This window comes from Sinocyclocheilus anshuiensis, unplaced genomic scaffold, assembly GCF_001515605.1.
Source record: "Sinocyclocheilus anshuiensis isolate Anshui unplaced genomic scaffold, SAMN03320099.WGS_v1.1 scaffold210, whole genome shotgun sequence".
Lineage (NCBI taxonomy): Eukaryota > Metazoa > Chordata > Actinopteri > Cypriniformes > Cyprinidae > Sinocyclocheilus > Sinocyclocheilus anshuiensis.
Window position 1 is genome coordinate 1,654,895 of NW_015547666.1, and position 12,247 is coordinate 1,667,141.

General features: G+C 38.9%; 1 pseudogene; it reads left to right on the forward strand.

The window, feature by feature from the left end:
• Positions 1-535: 535 nt before the first annotated feature.
• Positions 536-11,823, forward strand: LOC107702565 (lysophosphatidic acid receptor 1 pseudogene; annotated as a pseudogene).
• Positions 11,824-12,247: the final 424 nt, after the last annotated feature.

Genomic DNA, 12,247 nt, shown 5'->3' on the forward strand with positions numbered 1-12,247 from the left:
ATTAGAGACAGTTTATAGATACATTGAATATAATGGGAAAACCTGTTTATGGCCATTTTACACACATTTTGCATAAAGAAAAATGGTATATCAAATCATTCTGTTATATCTTCCATAACATAGTTGACAATCAACTTTATATAAAGTTTGGTATAAAAAATGATTTGTGAAAACAAAAAAAAATCCCACTGTTTTTGCCTTTCCATGTCTATTCATGCCTTTCTATTAAAAGTATAGACTACCTATTAGTATAATATATGAAATATTTTTCTGAGAAATCACATGCATGTTAAGGTAGTTCACTCGCTGCTTATAAACTTTACTCTGAGAGCTGACCATGTGTTTTCAATTATAGTACACGCCACACCAGAGCGCGCCTGCAGTGAGTGCTTGCATTTGCGCGTCTGCTTGCGTGTGTGTGTGTGTGTGTGCGTGTGTCTGTGTGTGTGTGTGAGTGTGTGACGTCATTCACATCTCTCTCTCTCTCTCTCTCCGTGTGAGAGTGTTGCCGCGGAGTCTCAGTGCTGCAGTTGTTCTCTTGAGTAACGGGACAGAGGTGAATTATTCCAGCTCACATGCGCGCAACTGCGAGGGAATAAAATGAATATTCCAAACAGCCGTGGACTAAACAGCGCTAAACTACAATCCAGCCATCTCTCCTAACCAGACGCGCCTGTGTTTTTAGAGCTTTTTTCTTACTTTTTGAGGAGTTACGAGTGAGTTTTGGAATAACTTTGTTGGATTTCACTGTCACTACTGCAAGTAAGTATCTAATGCCAAGGTTAAATATCTGAAAATGGTAAATGAGATATGCATTTTCTCCGTATAGTTAAACTTTTAATGTGAGGTAACCCACATAAATATGTAAGCTCAGCAGATCATGCAAAGTTCTGATCTCAGAGACAGTAACGCGTGGCAGTGTCCGACAGAAGAGGCAAAGCAACAGAAAGAAAAGCATCATTCATTTCTAACCTCTAATTAATGTAGTCTCCCCCATATGAGTTTAGTAATGCATAAATTAGAGGATATAAACCAGACTCTTTCAAGGTTTTTCATTCTGGGTGTATGCATAGGTGCCACCCTGATCCCAAAAGGTGTCAAACTTCAGTGTTTGCCCCCAATTTACACTAACACCTCCCCCACTCTTCCACATAGACTAAACTCTCACAAGAAGATGATAACGTGTAGCTAACAAAAGGGGAATTGTTTCATACTGTGTTGTGTGTAGGTACTGCTGTAACAACCCGTTCTGTTTTGTTGTAAATTCAGATTGATAGCAGTCAAACATTCCTGGCCCTTCTGGCCGGCTCCCAAAAAAACACGCCTTGGAATAATGTATTCCAAACCAGAACAGACTCAGGTCAATGCACAGCAATCGTCTTATTAAAGTCTTCTGATGCTGTTTAAATTCTGAAATGTGGCTCATTGTGCTGTAAGTGTTTGGTCCTGTCTAAGTCCACTGTGGAGGATGAACCTGAAAATCATCTCAAAGGCAAATTTATTTTCATTTCATTAGACTGAGTCATTATGTGGTCACCCTGTTATGTAGTTGTAGTAAGATTGCAAATTAAACCACAGTTAAGCTGCCTGATGACTGTTATACAATATTACAGAAATCAAGTATATGCGATGTAATTCAGTTGTGTTAAACAAATAAGCTTTATATTAAAATTGATTCTCTAGATTTATTAGTATTATTATTTATCATTTTATTTATTTTTTAAGTTATTTGAACTTCTTTAGAGGTCAAAAGATTGATCACACCTAAATGTTTTTTTTTTGTTTTGTTTTTTTGTTTTTTTTTACACCACTTATTTTATATTATATCTATATTCTGACAGGAGATGACAGGAAAAGGACAGGAACGTCATCAAATGGAAATATGAGGATGATGTATTCACCAAAATAAAGCCAAATCTTATATTTGAGCTTTCTGTAATGCATCCGATTGTATTTAAAACTATTATTTGTTTGCCGAAAAACATTCAAGGCGGGTCTCACCTAACATTTAAAGAGTACATGCAGCACAAAAGTAAAGATACAGTGAATTTTTTAACCTTTATTGTGCTTTTTTTTTAAATAGGTAGACTTAACTAATTTAGTGCCAAGGTTTTAATATATCCATTGGCTGGTCGGCTGCACTCGAGACAGAGACAGGAAAGCCTCTTCTTTACAGAAAACACCCATGGCTCCCATCACCTCGCAGGTCAGGACTGGTCCAGCTGTGCCGTGAAGCAGAGCTGGTTCCTGCCCTTCCTGCTGTGTGTCAGAGCTGCTGAAGGGAGATATCAAACTCCAAAATGTGTTCAGTGGCCTTCAATTTGCTGCAGTGGCGCTCTCTAAATAAATAGGTGGAATAGGCATGGCTGGGAGGTCCCGTGACTCCATACAGTGCATGGTGGTGCTCTATTGTGTGCTATTTTAATGGCCACCCAGTCAGCAGTATAAATAAGACACACTATTTTGATATATGTGATCTTTTGAGGTGTGTGGTTTGTTGCTTGGAATATGTGAGGAGATGCAGACGTCAAAACAGTTTAGCTCAGCTCCAGTATGAGGTTCATTGATTTCTAAACTGTGTATTATCTTCGTAGGATAATGAGTTGTTGTGGTGTTGGTGTCACACTGTTATCTTGAGATTGTTTTATGTCCCCGCTGGAGTTTACGGCGCCTAGTCTGGTTAGCTTCAAAAACAAACTCACAGTGTGAATTGTGGTAGGCTCTTGCAACTTTGTGATGACTCGCTTAGTTGTAGTAGGGTGTATCACACGAATATACGTCCAAGTTGTACTGTAAACAACCCAAAATGAGAGTAAAAAAGCCCATAAGATTTTTGTTTTGTTTTTGTTTGTTTGTTTTTGTCATGAAAATTAGCACATTCTTTCATTACAACGTGTTCTGATGTTTAACATTTTCATAAATAAATGAATACATTTTCAATAGTGATTCTCTTTACTGCAATACAGTATTTTTAACCATTGTCAAGCATAAATAAATGTTTTTGTTTTGTATTGTTTTTTACATTTTAAATCCAAGTTGTACTGCATTCAACCCAAAATGAAAATTAAAAAAATTTTAAAAAAACGCACATACATACATACATACATTTAAAAAAGCCCATACAATTATTATAGTAATAAAAAAGTCCACATTGTGGTAAATAATTATGAGGGAGGAGGGCATGTTGATTTTTATGTAAATTATGGTATAAAAAGCCTACTGTGGGTATCAAAAACTCACACACACACACACACACACACACACACACATATATATATATATATATATATACTGTATATGTGTGTGTGTATGTGTGTGTGTGTGTGTGTGTGTGTGTGTGTGCAAAGGTTTGTTAAACCTTCTTTTGGAAATATGACCTGTTTTTGACTAAACATCAAAATCAATATATTGCATGTTATTTATTCATTTATTTCTTTATTTTATTTTATTTACATTAAAATATGTGCCTTATATCTCACTTGGCATATTGTCGATACAAGTTGTTAAGTTAAAACATATGGGTTTTAAAAAGTTAAAACTTGTGCAGTGTGCAGCCCATATGCATTTCAAGACACACCCATACACAACTGTGAGCACAACAGGCTTCATGGAAAAGGGGGAAACGTGGGTTTAATAGTTCAGACGAGTGCATGAAATCACCGTTTGGCTTCTTCCTCAAGTTTTCTTTCATTGATGTCAGTGAATACTCTATTCAAATCATCTGCCATCATTTTAAAACGACATATCAAGTTCATCATAAGAGATCACATTTGTTTTCATAGTGATGTATGTCCAGCCTCTAGTGCCTGTTAATATATTAACTATTTGGTTAACCCACTCAAAGCCTCTTCATATTCAAGAATATAGGCCTAATTGATACTGCCATGTTGTAATGCGCTCAGTTATGAGTCACAAATGAAACACTGAAGTACGCCTAATAACATCACTTTCAAGTCAGGTGTGAAGTTGGGTGTTCCCTTTCGATACTTCACTCGTACTGCTTCTTGCTTAAGACGCATATGGGAAAAAGCCTTTTTTCTCCTGAACTGAAAGCTGATCCAAAGCCGCTCGCCGTTGACACGCCTTTGCAGCTGGAGTCGGGACCTCTCAGCTCGGCTGGCCTGCTTCTCCGCTTCTCCAGCGACACAGCAGTTCCGGTCCGATTCCCCTGCCGCCATCCGGCGACTTCAAAGAGCTTCTAAAAGAGCAGCGGCGTTGTTGACCGTATCTCAGTACGTTCGGTAGAACAGTGAGTGAATATCACAGGAAATCTCTCATCTCATGCTGTTCTTTGGGTCTAGGATATCAAGAGAGTTTAGTTAGTATAAGTTTTACCCTACTTGAAATATCCTTAAGAATGAAAACCGAGTAAACAATTTGGAAATATAAGGGTGAATCAGATAAAATAACCACGTCATGTGAGCTAAAAGTAACTAGATTACAATAACAAATGCAGCTGCTGAGGTGAATCACTAAGTTGATTTAGCAGTATGTGTCAGCTATAAACTGTCTTGTATTACTTTTTAACAACAGAATAAAACTCCACCAAACTAGTCTGTGCCAGGACTGCAGCTCCAAGTTTGACTAGCAGTATAAATGCATCATTCATTCATTCATTCATTCAGTTAACCAAGTGCTAACCAGTCTTACTTTTCAAATTCAAATTAGACAAATCTACCATTTTATGAAACTAAGAGAGTGTGTGTGCATGCAAGTGATGTATGTGTGTATGTATGTGTGAGGGTGAGAGGGAAGGAAATTAGTTAGACTTGGACAGATTTTAAAAACCTATTTACTTAAAAAAAGGGGGTGGGGGTTGAAAGGGGTTCTTTAATAAACCATACAATTACAATTTTGTAGTGTTGTGGCAAGCTTTTACATCAATGTTGTGGTAAGGGACAGCACGTTGGGACGGCTCGACACAATATATTTGACACATGCTAGTTATGCCTATTAGAAGCTCAAAAAATGATTAAAATTATATGACTTTATGATGCTTAATGCAAACAGCTTAGAAAGTGACAAAAAATCTGATCATAAAAAAATACTTTTTACCATGAAAACCGTCCCTACTCTCCCCTAATGCATATTTGGTTTTGTTTCTTGTGCAAACCATCATATGGCTTCATACAACTACAATATATAATACAATATATAAGCCATATGGACTACTTTTATGATACTTTATACTGCTTTTTTGGCTTGAAAGCCCCAATATCCATTCCAGGGTTATCATTTACTAAAAATATATACATCCATCCCACTTTCATTTAGATTTTTAAGAGTAGTCTTGCCATTCCAATATATATGTATATATATTTTTTTTCTTCTTGTCCGTTTTAAGTAAGATAGAAAGTCATCAAAATGAATATTTCTGGATGAATTATTGCTTTAATAGAGATATATGGATACTTAACAGGATTGGTTCTGAATACCGCAAACGTATAACCTTAAAATTGAACCCCTGTGACACACTCTGAGCAAAAACTGAGCAAATTTATGTCAGGGGGCTGCCATTTAGAAACCACTTGTATCTAAAGACCGTGTACAGTGATGGATAATCTGGAGAAATGAGTAGGAAGCCTAGACCCCTGAGTAATGGAAAAAACCTGTTAAATCCTCTTTTATCCTGTTTGCTTCATCCAACTGAGTTTGCCAACTTTTAAACACTGAGTTTCATAATGATTTGAGCAGCCATCTTGTGGGAATCATTAGGTCTGATGATTGTTTTGTAAGACACTTCCATGGAATATGAGAGCACCAGGTGCATCCAATCCAGGTGCAAACACTGTTCTACCATGACATATTCAGGAAGATAGTGCCACCATGCACTGCTAAACATATTCTAGGGGGGGTTTCGTTCACCAGAATGGCGTAAAACAATTTCCATGTCCAGATCTTACAATGATTGCACCATGAAGAGCCAAATATAGATTTAATCTTCTTGACTTTCTTGAGAATGGCAGTATTATATGCTTGAGTTGCATGGTATCTCACACAGTTCAATGCTTGCCAAAGACATTTCCGTAGAAGTGTGAACATTAAGTCAGTGTAGGTCAATTCATGATGTGTTTTGTTTCTCTGGGTTCCAAAATTGTGTTTTTCATATATAGTTACATAACAGACTTGTCTGAAGTTTTAGCTGAATGTACTCCAATCAGCAAGGTACCACAGCTGACCAATCTGGTTTTAGAAGTAGCACCAGAAATGGAAAAATTGAGCTCTTTCCTTTTACAATAACGCAAAACATGTGGCGAAGACCTGAAAATGGTGGTTCTGATTGTGTCAGACTTGCCAGTATGATGGGTCTCCACAAAAGGATGAGAAAAGCAAACGAGGATGTAACAATGAAGAGTTAAGAAGAAACAGTTGTGCAGGACATCCACAGCTCTTCCTTGCCTGTGTGGAACTGTCTCTTCAGACCCAGAGAGTACAGTTTTTTGGCGTGCCAACCATGCTCTATTTATGTGGTTCCTTAACTTCAAGAGGGGCAGCTGCCTTCTTTGGATCACCGTTGTGGCGCAGCGTGCCATCAGACTAACCAACTCCATGCCCTCAATTGTGTAGTGGAGTGCTGCCACTAAGAGCTGCCTAGGGATTTTACTTTGGTATTGCTGTAGTCCAGGGCTGTCCAGTCCTGCTCTTGGAGGGCCACCTTCATGCAGAGTTTAGCCCCATCCTGCTCCAACACACTTTCTTGGGAGCTTCTAATCAGGCTGAAGACCTTGATTAGCTGGTTCAGACGATTTTAACTAGGGTTGAGGCTAAACTCTGCAGGACTTTGGATGTCCAGGAGCAAGGTTGGACACCTTTGGTTGGCACATGGGAGATACTCCAAGAGATGTTGCTTTAAGAAACCGATATACTCACAGTAAAGTTATTTTTCATTCTGCGATGCAAGTTTGATGCAAACAGCAGTATACTTTTAGCAAACATCCCAATCCTGTACATGCTTCTGAGAGCATTTAATAGATAAATATAGGTATATGTGCTGCATGCTTTCCTCTCAGTAATTACATCTCCACGTTATACTATGAATCAACTCTCCAGTGTGTTCATGTTTTTACTCAGTCTGACCTCAACAGACTGAACAGAAGAAATTAACCAGAGAAAGAAGGTGGAGCCCCAGAGCCGCACCTACCTATTACATAATCGCTACAAACCAATGGTAGTCTGAAGGTGTTCACCAGCCAGAATGAACTTTTCTGGAAACCTTCAAACTCCCAAAACGAACTCCAAATTAACTTTGTTTTGGACTGATTTGAAATGCTGCCACACCAGTTTGTCCGTTCGTTTGGTATAGTGAAGTATATTGGGGGCTTTATGCTGAAGAACGGCTCTGCAGTTGCAGTTGTCTCTGCTGCAAACTAGACCTTATAGTGGTTCATTTTCCATTTCCATTTTTTGCTTACTTCTGAACAATGTTGTTAGGGTACTACAAACTAATGCATGGTACAACTCGGCTCAGTTTGCGTTTCCACTGCAGTTTAGTACCGCTTTAGTGTGGGCGGGATTATTCACGTCGTTATAGTTGCGCCGCCTCTACTGCTGCGACTCCTGAAAAACGTTTTCATTCCGCGTCGCCCCATCAAGCTCTCGCTGGATCCACTCCTCTGCTATCAACGAGAGGAACATCTGTACTTCCTCAACAGACCACAAAAAAGCCATTCTTTGGTTGTTAAAAAAGGATGCGCTCATTCAAAACAGTTGCGTTCGATCCTTCGCTGGCTGTGCTGATTTAAATCTAGCGGTTCTGTTGTGTTTGTGTCGCAAGTTCAGTGATGCAGGTAGTGACGATTCTCTCCGACCAATCGGTGATCAGCAGAGTTTACACGTCACGTTTTGGTAATGGTACGGTTCACTTGGAACCTCAACCGAGGTGGTACAAAAAAAAGTACCAGGTACCAGGTACTGTACCCAGTGGAAATCCCCCCAAAATTGAACCATACCGAACCGTACCATGCTGTACCATGCAGTGGAAAAGCACCATAAATGTCCATTTAGCAAGTCGGTTGGCTTCAGGTTTAAGTATAATAAGCCAGTTAGTGCAAGACAGCTGTATATTTTAGCGGAAGATTCAAGGCCACCAAACATCAAGTGCCGAACTAACATCTCAAACCAAAAGTGGAAAACCAGACAGTCAAACTGCCCAGAGTTCTCAGCAAACTTCAAAACCATTTCTCAGCAGTCCATTGACACATTTGTGGTTTAAAGACACCAACCCCTTATTTTAGTTGAGATTTTTGTGGGATCTGCGGCCTAACTGTAGCCACCTTGTGTTTTGGGACTGAGGATGCTTCCAAATAACTAAAGCTGGTTGTGGGTGGTGGTGATAGTCAGTGAACACATTCAACAAAGCAGGTCCATACTGCTTTTGTGTCGTTTATGCAGTCCATCTGTAATTTTGTAGTCTCTGCCTGAGGCTGTGTGTAATCATTGTGATACTTAAATAAATTTGAAATCAATTATTGTAACTTTTACATGAGTCGCTTTCCAGAAAGGGTATCTGTTTTCATAGGCTAAAGCTGTCAGAGAATGTACTTTAAGTGTGCACTAACTCAAATATTTTGAGGCGTGTATGGGCCTAAGGGTGCTAGACAAAGCAGGTAAATGATACCATTAGCACATCTACAACCAGGTCCAAGTCCATTACAGGAGGACATGCCAAAACAGGTTCTATGACACTTGTTTTCAAACAGGGTTTAGCCCCAAAGACCAAGCAAGGTTGTAATGTTCAGACTTAACTTCCTCTAGAAACTCAAGAGTGTCTAACAGGGTGATATTCTGTATTAGATGTAGAATTATGGTTTCTAACAAGTGTATTATGGAAATTGATATTATTCTATCTGAATTTTCAGTCAATGTAGCCTATGGGACGTTATGTTTTGTAAAAACTTCAAAAAGTTTGTGAATATGAATCCACCACTACTTTACCTGAGTTCTTCATTCTTCCTGGATTATTAACAGCTTGCAGATGCCTACCTAATTGTGGGCATAAATTAGCATCATTCTGCTCTGAATCACATTGGAGTATTGCCTATGCACCAATGTGAACAATTTATTCTTTGTAGCAATCCAGTTGCATTTCTTTTTTGACAGGATGGGTGCAGAACAATGCCTGCATTGTATTCTCAGACAGGCAGGGGACCAATACTGAAATGGATCGAGGCTGGTGCTGTTGCTCGTTCCTTAACCTCATTTATTAGAAAGTTTGCCTGCACAGTATTTATATTGTACTGTATATTAATGATACTTTATATTGTTGATTATGATCAGGGTCTGGTTGATGTTCTGGAAAGCTGTTAGCATGAACACTTTTATTTAAACTATTTTATTATTTAGATATGCTTCCAAGATTGTCATTAATAAATCACTAAATAAACAAGATCAAGCATGTCATTCAGTGATGTATGTATTGAAACAACATTGGTACCAATTGGTACCAAAACATATTTGAACGTTTAAAAAACATATTTATGGATAGTCAGTAACTGCAAAAATGGCATTATTGCATGAAGTGAAATATTTTAGAGAAAAGCTAATTTGGAAGAATCAGTTGGCAAATGAAATAGTGCAATATAATTTATATATACTTCCTAAGCATAAGTGTTTATTATCACAAAATGTTTCCTTGAGTAACGGTCATGCGATGTGGTTTTAGCAGGAGACGCTGTGAAGCTACAATGTTATCAAGTGCACTCAGCCAAGGCCTTTCTGGAATTTCCTTTCCACCGTCTTTATCCATTGAGGATGGTTGATACAATAATGCTGAAACTGTGGCTTTGAGCATTGAGAGAGGAAGTTCACAGACATTTGTGCACAGACAGCTCTTGTTCATTGCCTTTAGTTTAGAGAGATCAGAGGCCTGGGGCTATATGATAAAACACATTGACACACAATGACAGGATCTGTCTGTCTGTATCTCAGCACTATGGACCAATGTGTGGTAATGATAGGTTTAGAAGTAAACAATAACTGTGGAAAGGTCATCCACTCTCGCTTGGCATTTGAATTCTAAACAATTGATAGCATGCTGAGCCTGAGATAGCTGAATGTGAGCAGGAAAAAAAAAGTGTGTTTTGAAGTTTTAGTAATGGCTAAAAGAAACTGTTGTACTGAAAATTGTTGAACTTTATTTATTTATTTATTATTATTATTATTATTTTTTTATAACTTTATCACAATGATTCTTAAAAATATATATTTGAAAAACAATGAAACCCAAGTGATTACTTTCATACACATACTAAGGGTTAAATTACCCAAATGAGGCCTATTTCCTGTGCTGGGTGTTTGGGGAGGAAGAATCGGCCAATTCAGTCTTGCACTTTTGTGTTTAATAGTTAGTTTTGAGAGACAGAAATCCATTCTACAGACAACCATTGTGCCTGTTTATGTGTTTATGAAAGTTGTCCCTTTTTTATGTGTTTAGTGTACCTTTCCTGGTCAATGTTATGAGGTAACATGCTAATAAAACAGAACCAGATGGAAATCGCATGCTATAAAGTCAATATTTTATGCCTGTGAAACATCTCACTGGGTTCTAGGACATACTTTGGAGCTAAATGATAATATGTCTAGTTTTTCACAATAAAGACATTGTGGTTACACTTTATTGTACAGTCTGTACACTTACCTGTACTCATGGTGTACTTACCTTAGAAAGTACTAGATAATATAAGGTAACTACATGGGTAAAGATTAAGTTTTGGGGTAGATTCACATTTATTACCAAGTTACTACCCAGTTATTGAATTTACTATAACAAGTGCATGCATTTTAAATGCTCTTGTGCTTGGTCACAGAACATACATCAACGTTTTATTTCAGAATAATCCCATTATTGTGTCTATGGCTCTAAATCAACTGGCCTCCGTGCATGTGGGTGACAAGTCTTCTTTGTATACCATCAATAGCAAAATAAAATCCATAAATTATGCAAAATATTAAGCCATGTGTGACTTTCATTAGACTAAACTCTGACACCTTTTTTTATCTTTTTCAGAAACATAACCTTTCAGGATGGATGACGGACAATGCTACTACAATGAAACCATAGCCTTTTTTTACAATCGTAGTCAGAAGTATCTGGCCACAGAATGGAACGCCGTAAGCAAGCTAGTGATGGGACTTGGGATTACAGTATGTATTTTTATTATGCTAGCTAACTTGCTTGTGATGGTTGCCATCTACATCAACCGCCGATTTCACTTTCCAATCTACTATCTAATGGCTAACCTTGCAGCCGCGGACTTCTTTGCGGGACTTGCCTATTTCTACTTGATGTTTAACACGGGACCCAATACGAGAAGGCTAACGGTCAGCACGTGGTTGCTTCGCCAAGGCCTCATCGATACGAGCCTTACAGCCTCAGTTGCCAACTTGTTAGCTATAGCCATTGAGCGCCACATAACCGTGTTTCGCATGCAGCTCCATACCCGCATGAGCAATCGACGAGTAGTTGTCGTTATCGTCATCATCTGGACCATGTCTATCATCATGGGTGCAATTCCTAGCGTGGGCTGGAACTGCATCTGTGCTATAGATACTTGCTCCAACATGGCTCCCCTCTACAGCAACTCCTACTTGGGCTTCTGGGCGATCTTCAACCTAGTGACCTTCGTGGTGATGGTCGTTCTATACGCCCACATATTTATGTACGTACGTCAGCGAACCATGAGGATGTCTCGGCACAGCTCGGGTCAACGGCGGAACCGGGACACTATGATGAGCTTGCTGAAAACAGTCGTGATTGTATTGGGTAAGTTCTGCTTCGATAATTCATTAGTAAAGTATTTCGGGCTTCGAGGGCCAACGCCTTGAAGAGTTTAGCTCCAGCACATTTGTCTGGAAGTTTACAGTAATCCCAAAGACCTGGAGTAGCTGGTTCAGTTTAAGATTTTAGATAAACTCTGTAGGGTATAGTGAGTCTGCAGGAGCAGGACTGGACACCCCTACTCTAGCAGAGTAGTTCCCAATCTTGGTCCTGGAGCCCCCAACACTGCACTTTTTGCATGTCTTCTTAATCAAACATACCTGATTCAGGTCATCAGGTCATTAATAGAGACTGAAATGGGTGTGACAGATAAAGTGACATGTTGACAAAGTGACATGCTCCAGGAACAACGTTGGGAACCAACCCTGGGTAGCCAAACCTGCGCCTGGAGGGCCACTATCCTGGAGACTTAAGTTCCAACCTGCTTCACAACACACTTGGCTATTGTTTTCAAGTAATCCTGAACCCCTT